This window comes from Zophobas morio, unplaced genomic scaffold, assembly GCF_036711695.1.
Source record: "Zophobas morio isolate AGI-343-1 ecotype UQ-CSIRO unplaced genomic scaffold, CSIRO_AGI_Zmor_V1 ptg000008l, whole genome shotgun sequence".
In the NCBI taxonomy this organism is placed as follows: Eukaryota; Metazoa; Arthropoda; class Insecta; order Coleoptera; family Tenebrionidae; genus Zophobas; species Zophobas morio.
The window spans coordinates 6,721,784-6,739,956 of NW_026972113.1; positions in this window are offsets into that span (position 1 = coordinate 6,721,784).

Here is an 18,173-nt window from a genome sequence, read left to right on the forward strand (position 1 = left end):
GGTCATAATTGATTGATTCCATTTTCCTAGCACAAAAAATATCCTTAACAAAATATTAGAGCTGTTTAATTCGGTTTTAAAAGGATTCTAAATACTCCATTGTATTAAAAATTTGTTTTTACTTTTATGATATTTCTTCAACTAATATAATAAAAAATATCCCGGCGCCTCAGCCATTTTTGGTAAAATTTTAGAATTTATTCAGTTGTTCCGAAAAGGTTCCACCAGCTCCAAAATTGAATTTAATGGAAATTTTTACGGGATTACGGACGTATGCTTGTTTTTAGGACATCTACTGAATTAAGGACGAAAATTGCTTTTTTAATTTGGCGCCTCCACCATTTTTAACGAGAAAGTTGTTTAAATTAATCTTATAATGGATCTAACTTAACCAAAGAATAATTAATCTTAAAGAAAATCTTCCCAAGATTACGAATCAGTAGATTCTTTTACGAAAATGTCTCACCTAAAGGAGATAATCGAATTTCTATTTTGGCGCTTCGACCATTTTTGCAAAATTTTAATGGTTCATATCGTTCCTAAAAGTTTTCCATCTGCTCCGAAGTGTAATCTGTCATAATGGAGATGTTCTCAGGAAGGCCAATTTGTGCTCATTTTTGCGATATTTGTTTCAGCGACGGAGAAAATTGTGGTTTTATTTTGGTACCTTTATAGTTATTCATATCGTTCCCATAAAAAGGTTCCACCTGGCCCGAAATTGAACCTTTAATAGAAATTTTTACGGGATTACGGACTTATGCTTGTTTTTAGAACATCTTCTCAATTAAGGCCGAAAATTGGTTTTTTAGTTTGGCGCCTCCACCATTTTTAACGAAATATGAAAGTTGTTTAAATTAATCTTAAAATGGTTCTAACTTAACCAAAGTGTAACTACTCTGGAAAAAAAATTTTCCAAGATTACGAATCAGTAGATATTTTTAAGAAAATGTTTCAACTAACAGAGATAAAATCGAATTTTTATTTTGGCGCCTCCACCATTTTTGCAAAATATTAATGGTTTATATCGTTCCTAAAAGTTTTCCATCTGCTCCGAAGTGTGATCTGTCATAATGGAGATGTTCTCAGGCAGACCAATTTGTGCTCATTTTAGCGATATCTTTTCCAGTGACGGAGAAAATGGTAGTTCTATTTTGGTACCTTTATAGTTATTCATACCGTTCCCATAAAAAGTTCCACCTGGTCCGAAATTGAACCTTTAATGGAAATTTTCACGGGATTACGGACTTATGCTTGTTTTTAGAACATCTTTTCAATTAAGGCCGAAAATTGCTTTATTAGTTTGGCGCCTCCGCCATTTTTAACGAAATATGAAAGTTGTTTAAATTAATCCTAAAATGGTTCTAACTTAACCAAAGTGTAACTACTCTGGAACAAAATTTTCCCAAGATTACGAATCAGTAGATATTTTTACGAAAATGTCTCAACTAACAGAGACAAAATCGAATTTTTATTTTGGCGCCTCCACCATTTTTGCAAAATATTAATGGTTCATATCGTTCCTAAAAGTTTTCCATCTGCTCCGAAGTGTGACCTGTCATAATGGAGATGTTCTCAGGAAGACCAATTTGCGCTCATTTTTGCCATATTTTTTCCAGTGACGGAGAAAATTGTAGTTTTATTTTGGTACTTTATAGTTATTCATATCGTTGCCATAAAAATGTTCCACCTGGTCCGAAATTGAACCTTTAATGGAAATTTTCACGGGATTACGGACTTATGCTTGTTTTTAGAACATTTTTTCAATTAAGGCCGAAAATCGATTTTTTAGTTTGGCGCCTCCACCATTTTTAACGAAATATGAAAGTCGTTTAAATTAATCTTAAAATGGTTCTAACTTAACCAAAGTGTAACTACTCTGGAACAAAATTTTCCCAAGATTACGAATCAGTAGATATTTTTACGAAAATGTCTCAACTAACAGAGATAAAATCGAATTTTTATTTTGGCGCCTCCACAATTTTTGCAAAATATTAATGGTTCATATCGTTCCTAAAAGTGTTCCATCTGCTCCGAAGTGTGATCTGTCATAATGGAAATTTTGTTAGGATTGCGACTTTGTGGTTATTTTTAAGACACTTCTTCAATACTAGTTTTATTTTGGTACCTTTAATGAAAATTTTCACAGGATTTTACGACATCTATTCAATTAAGGACGAAAATTGCTTTTTTGATTTGGCACCTCCACCATTTTTAACGAAATATGGAAGTAGTTTAAATCGATCCTAAAATGGTTTTAATTTATCCAAAGTGTAATTAATCTTAAAAAAAATTCCCATTATTACGAATCAGAATTTATTTTTAAGAAATTTTCTCAAGTAACAGAGAAAAAAATAGTTCATATGTCATCAATCTAGTGAAAATTTTTACAGGATCACGAACTAATGCTTGTTTTTAGGATCTCTATTTAATTAAGGACGAAAGTTTCATTTTTATATAAAATAAAGGAAATAAAAAGCTGAACCGAAAAATTGCAAATCGAAAATTTGAAGAAATGAAAAAATGAAGAATCAAAAGAAGAAAAGTCGTATATAAACGGAGAAGTCTTAAATTCCAATAATATTTGAAAAATGATTATTATTATTACTTATTTAAAATGAAAGATAAAAAAATTGCAAATCAAAAATTGAAACTGAAACATTTTTTAGAAAAAAAAGTCATAATTAAATTTTATTAAAAAAGAGTGTTTCCGTTTTTCACAGCTAATTAGAAGGAATGATCCAAACGAGATAGAGGGGGTGGATGGGCGGGGCCACTTTTCACATTGTTTTAAATTTTAGATTGACATTTTACAGTAATAAAATAAGACAATGAAATAGTAAAAAAGATGGGCGGAACGGAGTTTGGCTTGTTTCTAAAGTAGTAGCCCCGCCCACCCACCCCCTCTTTATTCCAGAGACTACTCTTAATATTTTTCAGTCTTAACTTAACAAGTAGTAGCCCCGCCCACCCGCCCTTATTTTCTTACAGGGGATATCATTTGCCAAAATTAGTCTTAACTTATTAGTAAAATATGAAAGTTGCTTAAATCGGTCCAAAACGGCTTCTAACTGGTTGAAATTGTAATTAATCCTAAAGAAAATTTGTTGTTGTATTTATTGTTATGACATTTTGTCAACTAATGGAGAAAAAATTTAATTTTTATTCTAGAACTTCCACTATTTTGGCAAAATTTTGGAAAATGCCAATCAAGAATCTGCGCATACTTTTCCAATGTTTTCGCAATTATCGCAAAGAGTTCAGTTTTATATTGACGCCTCCTCAAGTTTTAGCAAAGTATTGTACTTGTTGAATTCGGTTCCAAAATGAGTCCATCTTTTTTGAAGAGTGGAATTTTTATATTCCTTCAACTAACGCAGAAAATTGTAATTTTTTTTTGTCAAATCAAAAGTTATACGTAGTTATCGGGACTCCTGGTTCACTCTTTGGCTGGAAAATTTAAATTCGTGCTCATGGGCGGCTTACGTGGCCGAAGTTAGTCGACCCTGACCGAAGTGAATCAATCGTGTCCAAGTTGAACCAAAAGCCGCGCATGTGCACAAATTCAAATTGTTTAAGATAAAAGTGAACCAGAATCTCCACTACATAATTCCTTGCCTCTATAATTTTTAGCAAAATACTTATTACATATATTATTCTTATATACATTATGTATTACGGACTTATGCTTCTTTTTAGAACATGTTCTCAATTAAGCCGAAAATTAATTTTTTAGTTTGGCGCCTCCACCATTTTTAACGAAATATGAAAGTTTGTTTAAATTAATCTTAAAATGGTTCTAACTTAACCAAAATGTAATTACTCTTGAACAAAATTTTCCCAAGATTACGAATTAGTAGATACTTTTACGAAAATGTCTCAACTAACAGAGATAAAATCGAATTTTTATTTTGGCGCCTCCACCATTTTTGCAAAATATTAATGGTTCATATCGTTCCTAAAAGTTTTCCATCTGCTCCGAAGTGTGATCTGTCATAATGGAGATGTTCTCAGGAAGACCAATTTGTGCTCATTTTTGCGATATTTTTTTCAGTGACGGAGAAAATTGTAGTTTTATTTTGGTACTTTTATAGTTATTTATATCGTTTCCATAAAAAAGTTCCACCTGGTCCGAAATTGAATCTTGAATGGAAGTTTTCACGGGATTACGGACTTATGCTTGTTTTCAGAATATCTTTTCGATTAAGGCCGAAAATTGATTTTTTAGTTTGGCGCCTCCACCATTTTTAACGAAATATGAAAGTTATTTAAATTAGTCTTAAAATGTTTCTAACTTAACCGAAGTGTAACTAATCTGGAACAAAATTTTCCCAAGATTACGAATCAGTAGATATTTTTACGAAAATGTCTCAACTGACAGGGATAAAATCGAATTTTTATTTTGGCGCCTCCACCATTTTTGAAAATATTAAAAGTTCATATCGTTCCTAAAAGTTTTCCATCTGCTCCGAAGTGTGATCTGTCATAATGGAGATGTTTTCAGGAAGGCCAATTTGCGCTCATTTTTGCGATATTTTTTCCAGTAACGGAGAAAATTGTAGTTTTATTTTGGTACTTTGATAGTTATTTATATCGTTTCCATAAAAAAGTTCCACCTGGTCCGAAATTGAATCTTGAATGGAAGTTTTCACGGGATTACGGACTTATGCTTGTTTTCAGAATATCTTTTCGATTAAGGCCGAAAATTGATTTTTTAGTTTGGCGCCTCCACCATTTTTAACGAAATATGAAAGTTATTTAAATTAGTCTTAAAATGTTTCTAACTTAACCGAAGTGTAACTAATCTGGAACAAAATTTTCCCAAGATTACGAATCAGTAGATATTTTTACGAAAATGTCTCAACTGACAGGGATAAAATCGAATTTTTATTTTGGCGCCTCCACCATTTTTGAAAATATTAAAAGTTCATATCGTTCCTAAAAGTTTTCCATCTGCTCCGAAGTGTGATCTGTCATAATGGAGATGTTTTCAGGAAGGCCAATTTGCGCTCATTTTTGCGATATTTTTTCCAGTAACGGAGAAAATTGTAGTTTTATTTTGGTACTTTGATAGTTATTTATATCGTTTCCATAAAAAAGTTCCACCTGGTCCGAAATTGAACCTTGAATGGGAGTTTTCACGGGATTACGGACTTATGCTTGTTTCTAGAACATCTTTTCAATTAAGGCCGAAAATTGCTTTTTTAGTTTGGCGCCTCCACCATTTTTAACGAAATATGAAAGTTGTTTAAATTAATCTTAAAACGGTTCTAACTCAACCAAAGTGTAATTACTCTTGAACAAAATTTTCCCAAGATTACGAATCAGTAGATATTTTTACGAAAATGTCTCAACTAACAGAGAAAAAAACGAATTTTTATTTTGGCGCCTCCACCATTTTTGCATAATATTAATGGTTCATATAGTCCCTAAAATTTTCCATCTGCTCCGAAGTGTCATCTGTCATGGAGATGTCCTCAGGAAGGCTAATTTGTGCTCATTTTTGCGATATTTTTTTCAGTGACGGAGAAAATTGTAGTTTTATTTTGGTACCTTTATAGTTATTCATATTGTTCCCATACAAAGGTTCCTCCTGGTCCGAAATTGAACCTTTAATGGAAATTTTCACGGGATTACGGACTTATGCTTGTTTTTAGAACATCTTCTCAATTAAGGCCGAAAATTAATTTTTTAGTTTGGCGCCTCCACCATTTTTAACGAAATATGAAAGTTGTTTAAAATAATCTTAAAATGTTTCTAACTTAACCGAAGTGTAACTAATCTGGAACAAAATTTTCCCAAGATTACGAATCAGTAGATATTTTTACGAAGATGTCTCAACTAACAGAGATAAAATCGAATTTTTATTTTGGCGCCTCCACCATTTTTGAAAATATTAAAGGTTCATATCGTACCTAAAAGTTTTCCATCTGCTCCGAAGTGTGATCTGTCATAATGGAGATGTTCTCAGGAAGACCAATTTGTGCTCATTTTTGCGATATTTTTTTCAGTGACGGAGAAAATTGTAGTTTTATTTTGGTACTTTTATAGTTATTTATATCGTTTCCATAAAAAAGTTCCACCTGGTCCGAAATTGAACCTTGAATGGAAGTTTTCACGGGATTACGGACTTATGTTTGTTTTCAGAACATCTTTTCGATTAAGGCCGAAAATTGACTTTTTAGTTTGGCGCCTCCACCATTTTTAACGAAATATGAAAGTTGTTTAAATTAATCTTAAAATGGTTCTAACTTAACCCAAGTGTAACTACTCTGGAACAAAATTTTCCCAAGATTACGAATCAGTAGATATTTTTATGAAAATGTCCCAACTAACAGAGATAAAATCGAATTTTTATTTTGGCGCCTCCACCATTTTTCAAAATAATAATGGTTCATATCGTTCCTAAAAGTTTTTCATCTGCTCCGAAGTGTGATCTGTCATAATGGAAATTTTGTTAGGATTTCGACTTTGTGGTTATTTTCAAGACACTTCTTCAATACTAGTTTTGTTTTGGTACCTTTAATGAAAATTTTCACAGGATTGTAGGACATCTATTCAATTAAGGACGAAAATGGCTTTTTGATTTGGCACCTCCACCATTTTTAACGAAATATGAAAGTTGTTTAAATCGATCCTAAAATGGTTTTAATTTATCCAAAGTGTAATTAATCTTAAAAAAAATTTCCCAGGATTACGAATCAGAATTTATTTTTAAGAAATTTTCTCAAGTAACAGAAAAAAATGGAATTTTTATTTTAGTGCCTTCACCATTTTTGCAAAATACATATTAATAGTTCATATGTCATCAATATAATGAAAATTTTTACAGGATCACGAACTTATGCTTGTTTTTAGGATCTCTATTTAATTAAGGACGAAAGTTTCATTTTTATATAAAATAAAGGAAATAAAAAGCTGAACCGAAAAATTGCAAATCGAAAATTTGAAGAAATGAAAAAATGAAGAATCAAAAGAAGAAAAGTCGTATATAAACGGAGAAGTCTTAAAATCCAATAATATTTGAAAAATGATTTTATTAATTAATTGACTTATTTAAAATGAAAGATAAAAAAATTTCAAATCAATAATTGAAACTGAAACATTTTTTAGAAAAAAAAAGTCATAATTAAATTTTATTAAAAAAGAGTTTTTCCGTTTTTCACAGCTAATTAGAAGGAATGATCCAAACGAGATAGAGGGGGTGGGTGGGCGGGGCCACTTTTCACATTGTTTTAAATTTTAGATTGCCATTTTACACTACTAAAATAAGACAATGAAATAGAAAAAAAAGATGGGCGGAACGGAGTTTGGCTTGTTTCTAAAGTAGTAGCCCCGCCCACCCACCCCCTCTTTATTCCAGGGACTACTCTTAATATTATTCAGTCTTAACTTAACAAGTAGTAGCCCCGCCCACCCGCCCTTATTTTCTTACAGGGTATACCATTTGCCAAGATTAGTCTTAACTTATTAGTAAACAATGAAAGTTGCTTAAATCGGTCCAAAACAGCTTCTAACTAGTTGAAATTGTAATAAATCTTTAAGAAAATTTGTTGTTGTATTTATTGTCATGACATTTTGTCAATTAATGGAGAAGAAAATTAATTTTTATTCTAGAACCTCCATCATTTTGGCAAAATTTTGGAAAATGCCAATCAAGAATCTGCGCATACTTTTCCAATGTTTTCGCAATTATCGCAAAGAGTTCAGTTTTATACTGACGCCTCCTCAAGTTTTAGCAAAGTATTATAGTTGTTGAATTCGGTTCCAAAAAGATTCCAACTTTTTTGGAGAGTGGAATTTTTATATTCCTTCAACTAACGCAGAAAATTGTAATTTTTTTTGGCAAATCAAAAGTTATACGTAGTTATCGGGGCTCCTGGATCACTCTTTGGCTGGAAAATTTAAATTCGTGCTCAGGCGCGACTTACGTGGCCGAAGTTAGTCGACCCTGACCGAAGTGAATCAATCGTGGCCAAGTTGAACCATAAGCCGCGCATGTGCGCAAATTCAAATTGTTTAAGATAAAAGTGAACCAGAATCTCCACTACATAACTCCTTGCCTCTATAATTTTTAACAAAATACTTATTACATATATTATTCTTATATGCATTATGTATTACGGACTTATGCTTCTTTTTAGAACATTTTCTCAATTAAGGCCGAAAATTAATTTTTTAGTTTGGCGCCTCCACCATTTTTAACGAAATATGAAAGTTGTTTAAATTAATCTTAAAATGGTTCTAACCTAACCAAAGTGTAACTACTCTGGAACAAAATTTTCCCATGATTACGAATTAGTAGATATTTTTATGAAAATGTCTCAACTAACACAGATAAAATCGAATTTTTATTTTGGCGCCTCCACCATTTTTGCAAAATATTAATGGTTAATATCGTTCCTAAAAGTTTTCCATCTGCTCCGAAGTGTGATCTGTCATAATGGAGATGTTCTCAAAAAGGCCAATTTGTGCTCATTTTTGCGATATTTTTTCCAGTGACGGAGAAAATTGTAGTTTTATTTTGGTACCTTTATAGTTATTCATATCGTTCCCATAAAAAGGTTCCACCTGGTCCGAAATTGAATTTTTAATGGAAATTTTCACGGGGTTACGAACTTATGCTTCTTTTTAGAACATTTTCTCAATTAAGGCCGAAAATTGCTTTTTAAGTTTGGCGCCTCCACCATTTTTAACGAAATATGAAAGTTGTTTAAATTAATCTTAAAATGGTTCAAAGGTAACCAAAGTGTAACTACTCTGGAACAAAATTTTCCCATGATTACGAATCAGTAGATATTTTTACGAAAATGTCTCAACTAACAGAGATAAAATCGAATTTTTATTTTTGCGCCTCCACCATTTTTGCAAAATATTAATGGTTCATATCATTCCTAAAAGTTTTCCATCTGCTCCGAAGTGTGATCTGTCATAATGGAAATTTTGTTAGGATTACGACTTTGTGGTTATTTTTAAGATACTTCTTTAATACTAGTTTTATTTTGGTACCTTCAATGAAAATTTTCACAGCATTTTAAGACATCTATTCAATTAAGGACGAAAATTGCTTTTTTGATTTGGCACCTCCACCATTTTTAACGAAAAATGAAAATTGTTTAAATCGATCCTAAAATGGTTTTAATTTATCCAAAGTTTAATTAATCTTAAAAAAATTTCCCCAGGATTACGAATCAGAATTTATTTTTAAGAAATTTTCTCAAGTAACAGAAAAAATGGAATTTTTATTTTAGTGCCTTCACCATTTTTGCAAAATATATATTAATAGTTCATATGTCATCAATGAAATGAAAAGTTTTACAGGATCACGAACTCATGCTTGTTTTTAGGATCTCTATTTAATTAAAGACGAAAGTTTCATTTTTATATAAAATAAAGGAAATAAAAAGCTGAACCGAAAAATTGCAAATCGAAAATTTGAAGAAATGAAAAAATGAAGAATCAAAAGAAGAAAAGTCGTATATAAACGGAGAAGTCTTAAATTCCAATAATATTTGAAAAATGATTATTATTATTACTTATTTAAAATGAAAGATAAAAAAATTGCAAATCAAAAATTGAAACTGAAACATTTTTTAGAAAAAAAAGTCATAATTAAATTTTATTAAAAAAGAGTGTTTCCGTTTTTCACAGCTAATTAGAAGGAATGATCCAAACGAGATAGAGGGGGTGGGTGGGCGGGGCCACTTTTCACATTGTTTTAAATTTTAGATTGCCATTTTACAGTAATAAAATAAGACAATGAAATAGTAAAAAAGATGGGCGGAACGGAGTTTGGCTTGTTTCTAAAGTAGTAGCCCCGCCCACCCACCCCCTCTTTATTCCAGAGACTACTCTTAATATTTTTCAGTCTTAACTTAAAAAGTAGTAGCCCCGCCCACCCGCCCTTATTTTCTTACAGGGGATATCATTTGCCAAAATTAGTCTTAACTTATTAGTAAAATATGAAAGTTGCTTAAATCGGTCCAAAACGGCTTCTAACTGGTTGAAATTGTAATCAATCCTAAAGAAAATTTGTTGTTGTATTTATTGTTATGACATTTTGTCAAGTAATGGAGAAAAAATTTAATTTTTATTCTAGAACCTCCACTATTTTGGCAAAATTTTGGAAAATGCCAATCAAGAATCTGCGCATACTTTTCCAATGTTTTCGCAATTATCGCAAAAAGTTCAGTTTTATACTGACGCCTCCTCAAGTTTTAGCATAGTATTATAGTTGTTGAATTCGGTTCCAAAAAGAGTCCATCTTTTTTGAAGAGTGGAATTTTTATATTCCTCCAACTAACGCAGAAAATTGTAATTTTTTTTGGCAAATCAAAAGTTATACGTAGTTATCGGGGCTCCTGGATCACTCTTTGGCTGGAAAATTTAAATTCGTGCTCATGGGCGACTTACGTGGCCGAAGTGAATCAATTGTGGCCAAGTTGAACCAAAAACCGCGCATGTGCACAAATTCAAATTGTTTAAGATAAAAGTGAACCAGAATCTCCACTACATAATTCCTTGCCTCTATAATTTTTAGCAAAATACTTACTACATATATTATTCTCATATACATTATGTAAAATTCAGTTACAATAAAGACAAGTAATTGTGCTGGAATAATGTATTTGTTAGTTCTACAAGAGCAGAAGGTCTTGACCAGGTAAGTGGATTTACAGTGCTCATTGTAACAGACTCATAAAAATGACTGCAAGTTGTGTAGCAACTAAGTTATAACTTATAATAATATAAAAGGGCCTCATCTGGTCTGAAATACGTTCTATCTTGATGGAAAACTTTGAGCTAGAACCCGAGGCTGAAATAGATTACGTTTTCATTCATTACGTTGACATTTTTCCACGTAAATTTCTCATATAAAAGTGATCCAGAGCCCCCACTATATACCTACTGATGACAATCTTTATTCGCGAGCGTTAAAACCATTTCAAGCTGATATTACAAGTGGAATGCATTAATAACGAAGATTTCCGCAGATTTCTAAAGAAATAAAAATCCTGCTCAAACTCTCAGCCAACGACTTAAAAAAAAACTTAAAATACACGTATAGAGCACTTTTTGATGTGGTGCGTCGCTTCAGCATCCTTATTCTCCCAGTAATTCGTCTTCCAGCGAGGACCCAATCACCGAAAACGAAATAAAACAAAATAGACGTCAAACTCTCCAGTCTCTCATTATAGAAATGAATGGTCTCTTCTCCCGCACGCCTGTACAGCCGGGGGTGGCGATACACCGCCACCGAGTGCAATTGCCCTTGTTCGATTCAATTCCCTGCCTACATTTTTATGTAAATGGACCATCGATCATTTTGTTGGAACCGCTTCAGTGAACAGCTTTAAGCACCCGAATTTACAATACATCGATTCTCATAATGCTGCCATTTAAACTTTTCGTCAAGGCTCCTGAATGCAAAGTGGTGCTTTAACGCACATTCCAGATTACGTTCAAAAATAAACGTAAACAACAAACATAGTTGCGTTTGCTGGCAAATTAGTGGAGCTGGGTTCGAGTGTAATTGACTAGGGCGAGCTTGATAAAATGCACTAATGGGCTGGCATGGTCCAGTGGGTTTTTTAATTGAATGTTTTGTAGAGGTGTTTATAGAAAATAGTCCATTTGAAATGTTCGACAATCAATATTTTATTCACGTGTGTCGCAAACGGTGGTTGTTTTTAATCTGGTAATTGTTTTCCGAGATTCTAAGAAATGCCCCATTAGGATGGTTGCTTAATGGTCTCCTCTATCTCAATCCCGGGAAATTCCGCGGAGTGTCTGCACATGCCGTCGCAAATTCCACTGTAATTTTTGCTGCAAGGAACGATGAGTTTTGAGTTTAACCGAATTAGTTGTTTGCGACTGCAAGATCTCATTTTAATAAGACGGTTAGCTGTAAGTCCCCGCTTTGATATCTCTGCTTATTAATCTGTAATTATGACGTTCTACCTATGTGGAAGTTTATGTCTCGGTCGTAAAGGAGAGGATGGTAATTACGTTATAATTGTTACGTCTGTCTGGGCTGCTGTAATTTCTTGTGTACCTATTTTCGCGTTTGAATATGCAATTTTTCACGGAATGTAATTCAACTTGTTACTTTTATGTTGTTTCAACTGCGTGTTCTGTTTGTATGTTAATTACAACGTTGTATTTAGGGATAAGTAGCGAAGAGGGCTAAAGCGTCATTATTTATTGTACAATGTTGCGTTTAAAATATAAAGTAGCTTTGGTACAAGTTTGAGAGGGGGATGTTATTTACATTCTATGCCACTCCATTGCCATTGTAGTGTGTAGTTTATGAAATGCTCTGTTTATTTTAGCGACGGCAAGGGAATCAAACCTCGATTTTTTTTTCCAGACGAAGTTTTTTCAGGAAAAACGTCGTTTCTGGTTGATTTCATACTTCACCTCTACTTCGTTCTGATTTATTCCGTGTGTGTCCTTCTGTTTAAATGCGTATCGATGGTTTTCAGTTGAGAGTTTAGAGACGCTAAAAGATATAAATAAACGTCGGTTCTGGCGCTAGCCGTCGTCATCCTGACTAGTAGAGAGCCGCAGGTAGCTATAGATTACGAATTTGATAGTCAGAAACATTGAACATATGATATCTAGTAACCGTAGTAGACGAGAGTTTTATAAGAATAAAAGTTTGGATCTTAGCCAACGTGGTGAAAGATGTCCTACATTAAATTTAAAAGTAGTTTCTTAACCTGGAATTTTTAAAATTTATTACTAAGGTCAAGTCAGGTTAGGTTAAGTCAGGTCAATGTTCTAGAAACGTCGATTACAGTTTAAATAGTCTAGCACTTTTAAATGTAGTTGGAGTTCCAACACTTCCCCTCGAGTCAAAGTTAATACGACTGACGTTGTTGGCACACTAAAAGTAATCGACATACAAGGTTTTCATTTGCCAGAATTCATTGTAAAAGAACTTACCAAATATTTACAATGGGCTGTATTCTATATTTCCCCAATAAATAACAAAATATTAAAATGTGTTTTATTTAAACACAAAAAACTGTGCGGTGTGGGAGTCGAACTCACGCTTTCGCTCGAGAATCAGAGCTTAATCTATTGCCTTAGGTGAAAAGATCGGGGTTGATTTTCATGTTACGCTCTTCGCCGCCGTCGACAGTAATTACATAGTGGGGCTGCCAGCTCACTTTGATCTCATTTGACCTGAGCTAGAGTTTGGTCGAGCTGAGTTGTTCATTTTTTCAATTTTTCGTTTTTGGAATTTTTTAATTTTTCGATCTTTGAATGTTAGTTTTTGGACTTTACATTTTTCGATTTAATTCGTTCTTTGATTCATTAATTTTTTCTCGATTTTTAGTTTTTCAATGTTTCTATTTTTCGTTTCTTCAGCTCTACAGTTTTGTCAAATAAATGTTAAATAAATAAAAAATGTAACAGTGTACCTATGGTTTATGAATCCGTGTTGAATTTTTATCTTCGACATCGAAATTTTTGTGGAAAAATAAAACAAAATTGAATTACAATTTGTCGATTTCTAGATTTCTCGATTTTTAGTTTACTTAATTTTTCGATATTTCAGTTTTACAATTTTTCAATTTTTGCCTTTTTTAAATTCATTTTTACATTACTCAATTTCTCTATTAATCAATTCTTTGATTTTTCGATTTTTCCTCTTTCCAACTTATCGATTTTTGAAGTTTCCGTTGTTCCAATTTTGGGATTTTTCAATTTTTTAATTTAAAATTTTTCACTTTTTTGATGTTTCGATTTCTCGATGTTTCGATTTTTAAAATTTCTGATTTTTTGAATTTTGAATATTTTGATTTATCGTTTTTTTTTTTAAGTTTAAATATGTATTTTAGTTTTAAATTTTCCGGTTTTTCGATTTCGGGCCATTTCGATTTCTCCATTTCTGGAATCTTTTGATGTCTCAATTTTTTAATTTCGATTTCTCGGCTTTTCCATTTTACAATTTTTTATTTCTTCAAATTTTTAGATTTTTAAAATTCTCCATTTTTTGATTTTAACTTTTTTAATGTGTATTCCAATTTTTCGATTTTGGAATTTTCGATTTCTTACATCTCGATTTTTCGTTTTTTCGATTTTAAAATGTTTTTACTTTTCGTTCTTTTTTTCGATTTCTGGATGTTTCAAGTTTTCGACTTCTCAATTTTTCAACATTTCAATTTTGAGAATGTCTTATATTTTTCAGTTTTTTGATATTTTCATTTTTCAATTACCGGAAATCGATTTTTGGGTTTTTCAATTTTTCGACTTTTCAGTTTTGAGATTTTTCAATTTGTCGATTTTTTAGTTTTTCATTTCTTCAGTTTTTCGGTTGTTCAAGTTTTCGAATTTTTAAATTTAAAATTTTCAATTTTTCGATTTTATTTTTTTTTACGTTCCGATTTCCCGATTTTAATTTTTTTTATGCTTTTCAATCTTTGGTTTTTCTAAATTTTCATTTTACCATTTCTCGATTTTTCGACTTTTTAATTTTGTGGTTTTTTTTTGTTAAATTTTTCGTTATTGTAATTTTTCTATTTTTTAAATTTTAGATATTTAGATTTTTCGACATCTTGAATTCTCGATCTTTTTTCAGTTTGAATTCCTCGGTTTTTCGATTTCCCAAATTTCGATTTTTCAATCTTTCGACTTTTCAGTTTTGAAAATTTTCAATTTCTGGATTTTTCAGTTTTTGATTTTCCGACTTTTAGATGTTTCAGATTTTAGAGCTTGCAAATTTCACGAGTTTTCAGTTTTTAATTTCGTCAACTTTTCGATTTGCAATTTTTCGTGTAGGTTTCTAATTTTCTTAATTTTTTCAATTTTCGGCTTTCAATTTTCCGTTTCTTTAATTTTTCATTTGCAGTTTTTCTAGTTTTCATTTTAATTATATAACACTTCTAATAATTATAATTTTTAAAGTTGTTCACTTTTTCAGTTTTTCGTTTTTTGAATTTTTCAATTTTTCGGTGTTTGAATGTCACAGTTTTTGGACTTTACAGTTTTCAAGATTCTATAATTTTTCGATTTTACAATTTTTGGATTTTCCAATTTTTCAATTCGAATGGTTTTTCTTCTTTCCCATTCTTCGATTCATTAATTTTTTTTAGATTTTTAAGTTTCTCGGTTTTTAGTTTTTAGTTTACTTTTTCGAGTTTTTAACTTTTCGAATAAACAAAATCGAAAAATTATTAAACTAAAAAAGTACAAAATGAAAGCTTCGGAAAATAAAAAAAATGGAAATCAAGAACTTAAAAAATCAGATTGAAAATGTAAAAAATTGAATAAACAAAAAATTATAAAATCCAAAGAAACATCGAAAAAATAAAGGTAATGGAAAAATGAAAAATTGTGATATATAATCAAGAAAATGAAAATTACAAAATCGGGAAAATGAAAATATGGAAAATCTGAAAAATATAGAAATTGAAAAATTCCCAAAATTGCGATGTTGAAAAATTGAGATAGCCAAAAATTTTAAAATCGAGAAATCGAAACATAAAGATTATAAAAGCGAAAAATGGAAAATTTAAAAAATCGAGAATATAAAATATATACTAGAAAAATCTAAAATTTTGAAAATCGAAAAACCAAGAAATCGAAATCGAAAACTTGAGACTGCAAAAGATCGAGAGATCGAAATAGGTCGAAATCGGAAAATTCAAAATTGAAATATTTACTTAAAGTAAAAATAAACGGAAAAATCGAAAAACTAAAAAAATCGATAAACCTAGATATGAGAAACAGAAAATTCCAAAAATCGAAAAATTGAAATACAGATTAAAAAATTTAAAAAATCAAAGTTAAAAAATCGAAAAACAAATTCCATTCGATTTTCCCTTTTTTCGATTTTGCAATTTTTTGTTTTTTCAATTTTTTCCAATTTTTTAATTTTCCGATTTTTCAATTTTTCGAAGTTTCTACTTTCCGAATAAACAAAATGGAAAAGTTATGAAACAGAAAAATTGTACAATTGAAAACTCAAAATGAAAAAAAGCAAAAGTATAAAAGGAACGCTTCGAGAAATCTAAAAACTTGAGAAATTGAAGAAACGGAAGATTCAAAAATCGAAAGATTAAAAATTGGTAAACTTAAAGATCGAAAAATTGCGGTCGAAAAATTTAAAACAACCGTTTTCTATCCTGCTCTTGATATTTTAAACATTCAAATTAGAGATAGGTTTGAAAGCATGAAAAACGTCAGAAACTATTTTTCTTTTCTGGAACCACAGGAAATGTTGAATAGTACAGACGAAGAAGGTGGAGGCAGCATCAAAGTTGGCAAATAAATACAAAGAAGATATTTCTAGTGCAATCTGTGGGCAAATCGTTAGTTTTAAAAACATTGTTGTTGGTGAAATTATTCAGCAAAAAATAACTAAAATTACAGATATTGCTAAGTTTCTGTTTATGGACAATAATTTTTTAACGAGTAGTTTACCAGATATTTTAACACTTCCAGTGACTTCTTTATCGGCAGAAAGATCTTTTTCTAAATTAAAATTAATTAAATCATATTTGCGAAGCACGATGAGTCAAAAACGATTAACCAACTTAGCTATGTTGCGCATTGAGTGTGATCGATTCCAAAAATAAGATCTCGACAGTGTCATACACGAATTTATGAACTCTCGACAACGTCGAATGAAGCCAGTATAATCAATTAACAATTTTTAAAAATTATTATGTGTATACATTATTATTATTTGTAAATCTGTGTTATTCGGCGCCACTACTGGTAAACCAGTAATTTCATATTAATTTTATATTACTTTTTAAATTTGGTGTATGGGGGCGCTTACTGTAAACTGCGGGGGGGGCGCAGTGGAAGTTAGCTACGCCACTGCTTCAAAGATCAGACATCTGTAAAACAAATTTTGATCGCAGCATGGGGTGGAGGCCGTATATGCGAAAGGAAGAAATAAAGAAAATTATCTCATGGAAACGCTAGGAAAAGGCTGTCCCAAAATTGTGAATATAGAAGGCTGTGTAAAATTGACCAAAGAAATCCCAGCATGTGATAATTATTTATCTGATAATAAAAAATGTTTCTGTTTATTAAATAATACTAAAACATTTACAATTGGTTGTGTTCTGTATTTCCCCATTAAATAACATAACAAATGTGTTTTATTTAAATACAACAAAACCCTGCGAGGTGTAGGATTCGAACCTACGCTTCTTCTCGAAAATCAGAGCTGAATCTAACGCCTTAGACCGCTTGGCCAACCTAACTACACTTAATTGTTTTATTTATATAAATCTGTACGTTCTCACTAAGGGGATAATTGGGATAGAACTCGAGTCTGCGCAAAACACGACAGTCCCCGGGATCAAGTCGACCAAGCACAAGGCGATGACAAACGTTCGATAAAATGTAGTGGGGCTCCTAGGGGTCAAATGAGGTCAAGCTTAGCTAGGAGCCCCACTATAAAACTACTGTAATTTCGACGATTACTTGTCAATAAAATTACCGACAGACTGACGGACGGAGTGACATATGTGAGGTATATTTGATGGTGGAGAATGCTGTGTTGTCCATTTTTGGAAGGCCGTATAGATCAGAGGATTTCGATTTTTTGGAATCAGTTGTGTAGAGGGATTCTGTAAAACATTAACGAAGAGGTTATTTTTACGCCACAGGATTGGCGCTTTCTACAGGGACGGTTGCTCGGGCGCCACCTGCTACACTAAACAACCATCTACAAAAGAATTTTCGGCAAATAAAAGGTAAGTCCAATGGCTTTTTTTGTAACGGCTCCTCGCAGGATGGAGCTGCTTCGGATCCTGAGGAGGAATACAGAGAGTTTTCCTAGAAGACTATTGATTTTGTTAGCATATTCAGAAGTGTTTAAGGTAACTGTGGCATTTTTTTGTCTAATGGAAAAATTATGAAGTTAGAACTAGACTTCAGGTTTTGACGAACAAGTTTCTAACCTTTGGGAAGTTTGAATTTTGCAATTTAGGATCTACTGTGAATTTTGCCATTTATTTCTTGAAGTTGTTGTCGATCCTGGAAAAATTTTTCTGTTGATCAGTCCAGTTTCGAAGATTGTCTGTCAATAAAATTACCAACAGACAGGCCGAGGGAGTGACATATTTACGATAATCAATGATGGAGAATGCTTTGCATTTTTTTTTAGAGTGTTCATTGGCCAACATTAGAACTCATCTTGACAGGTA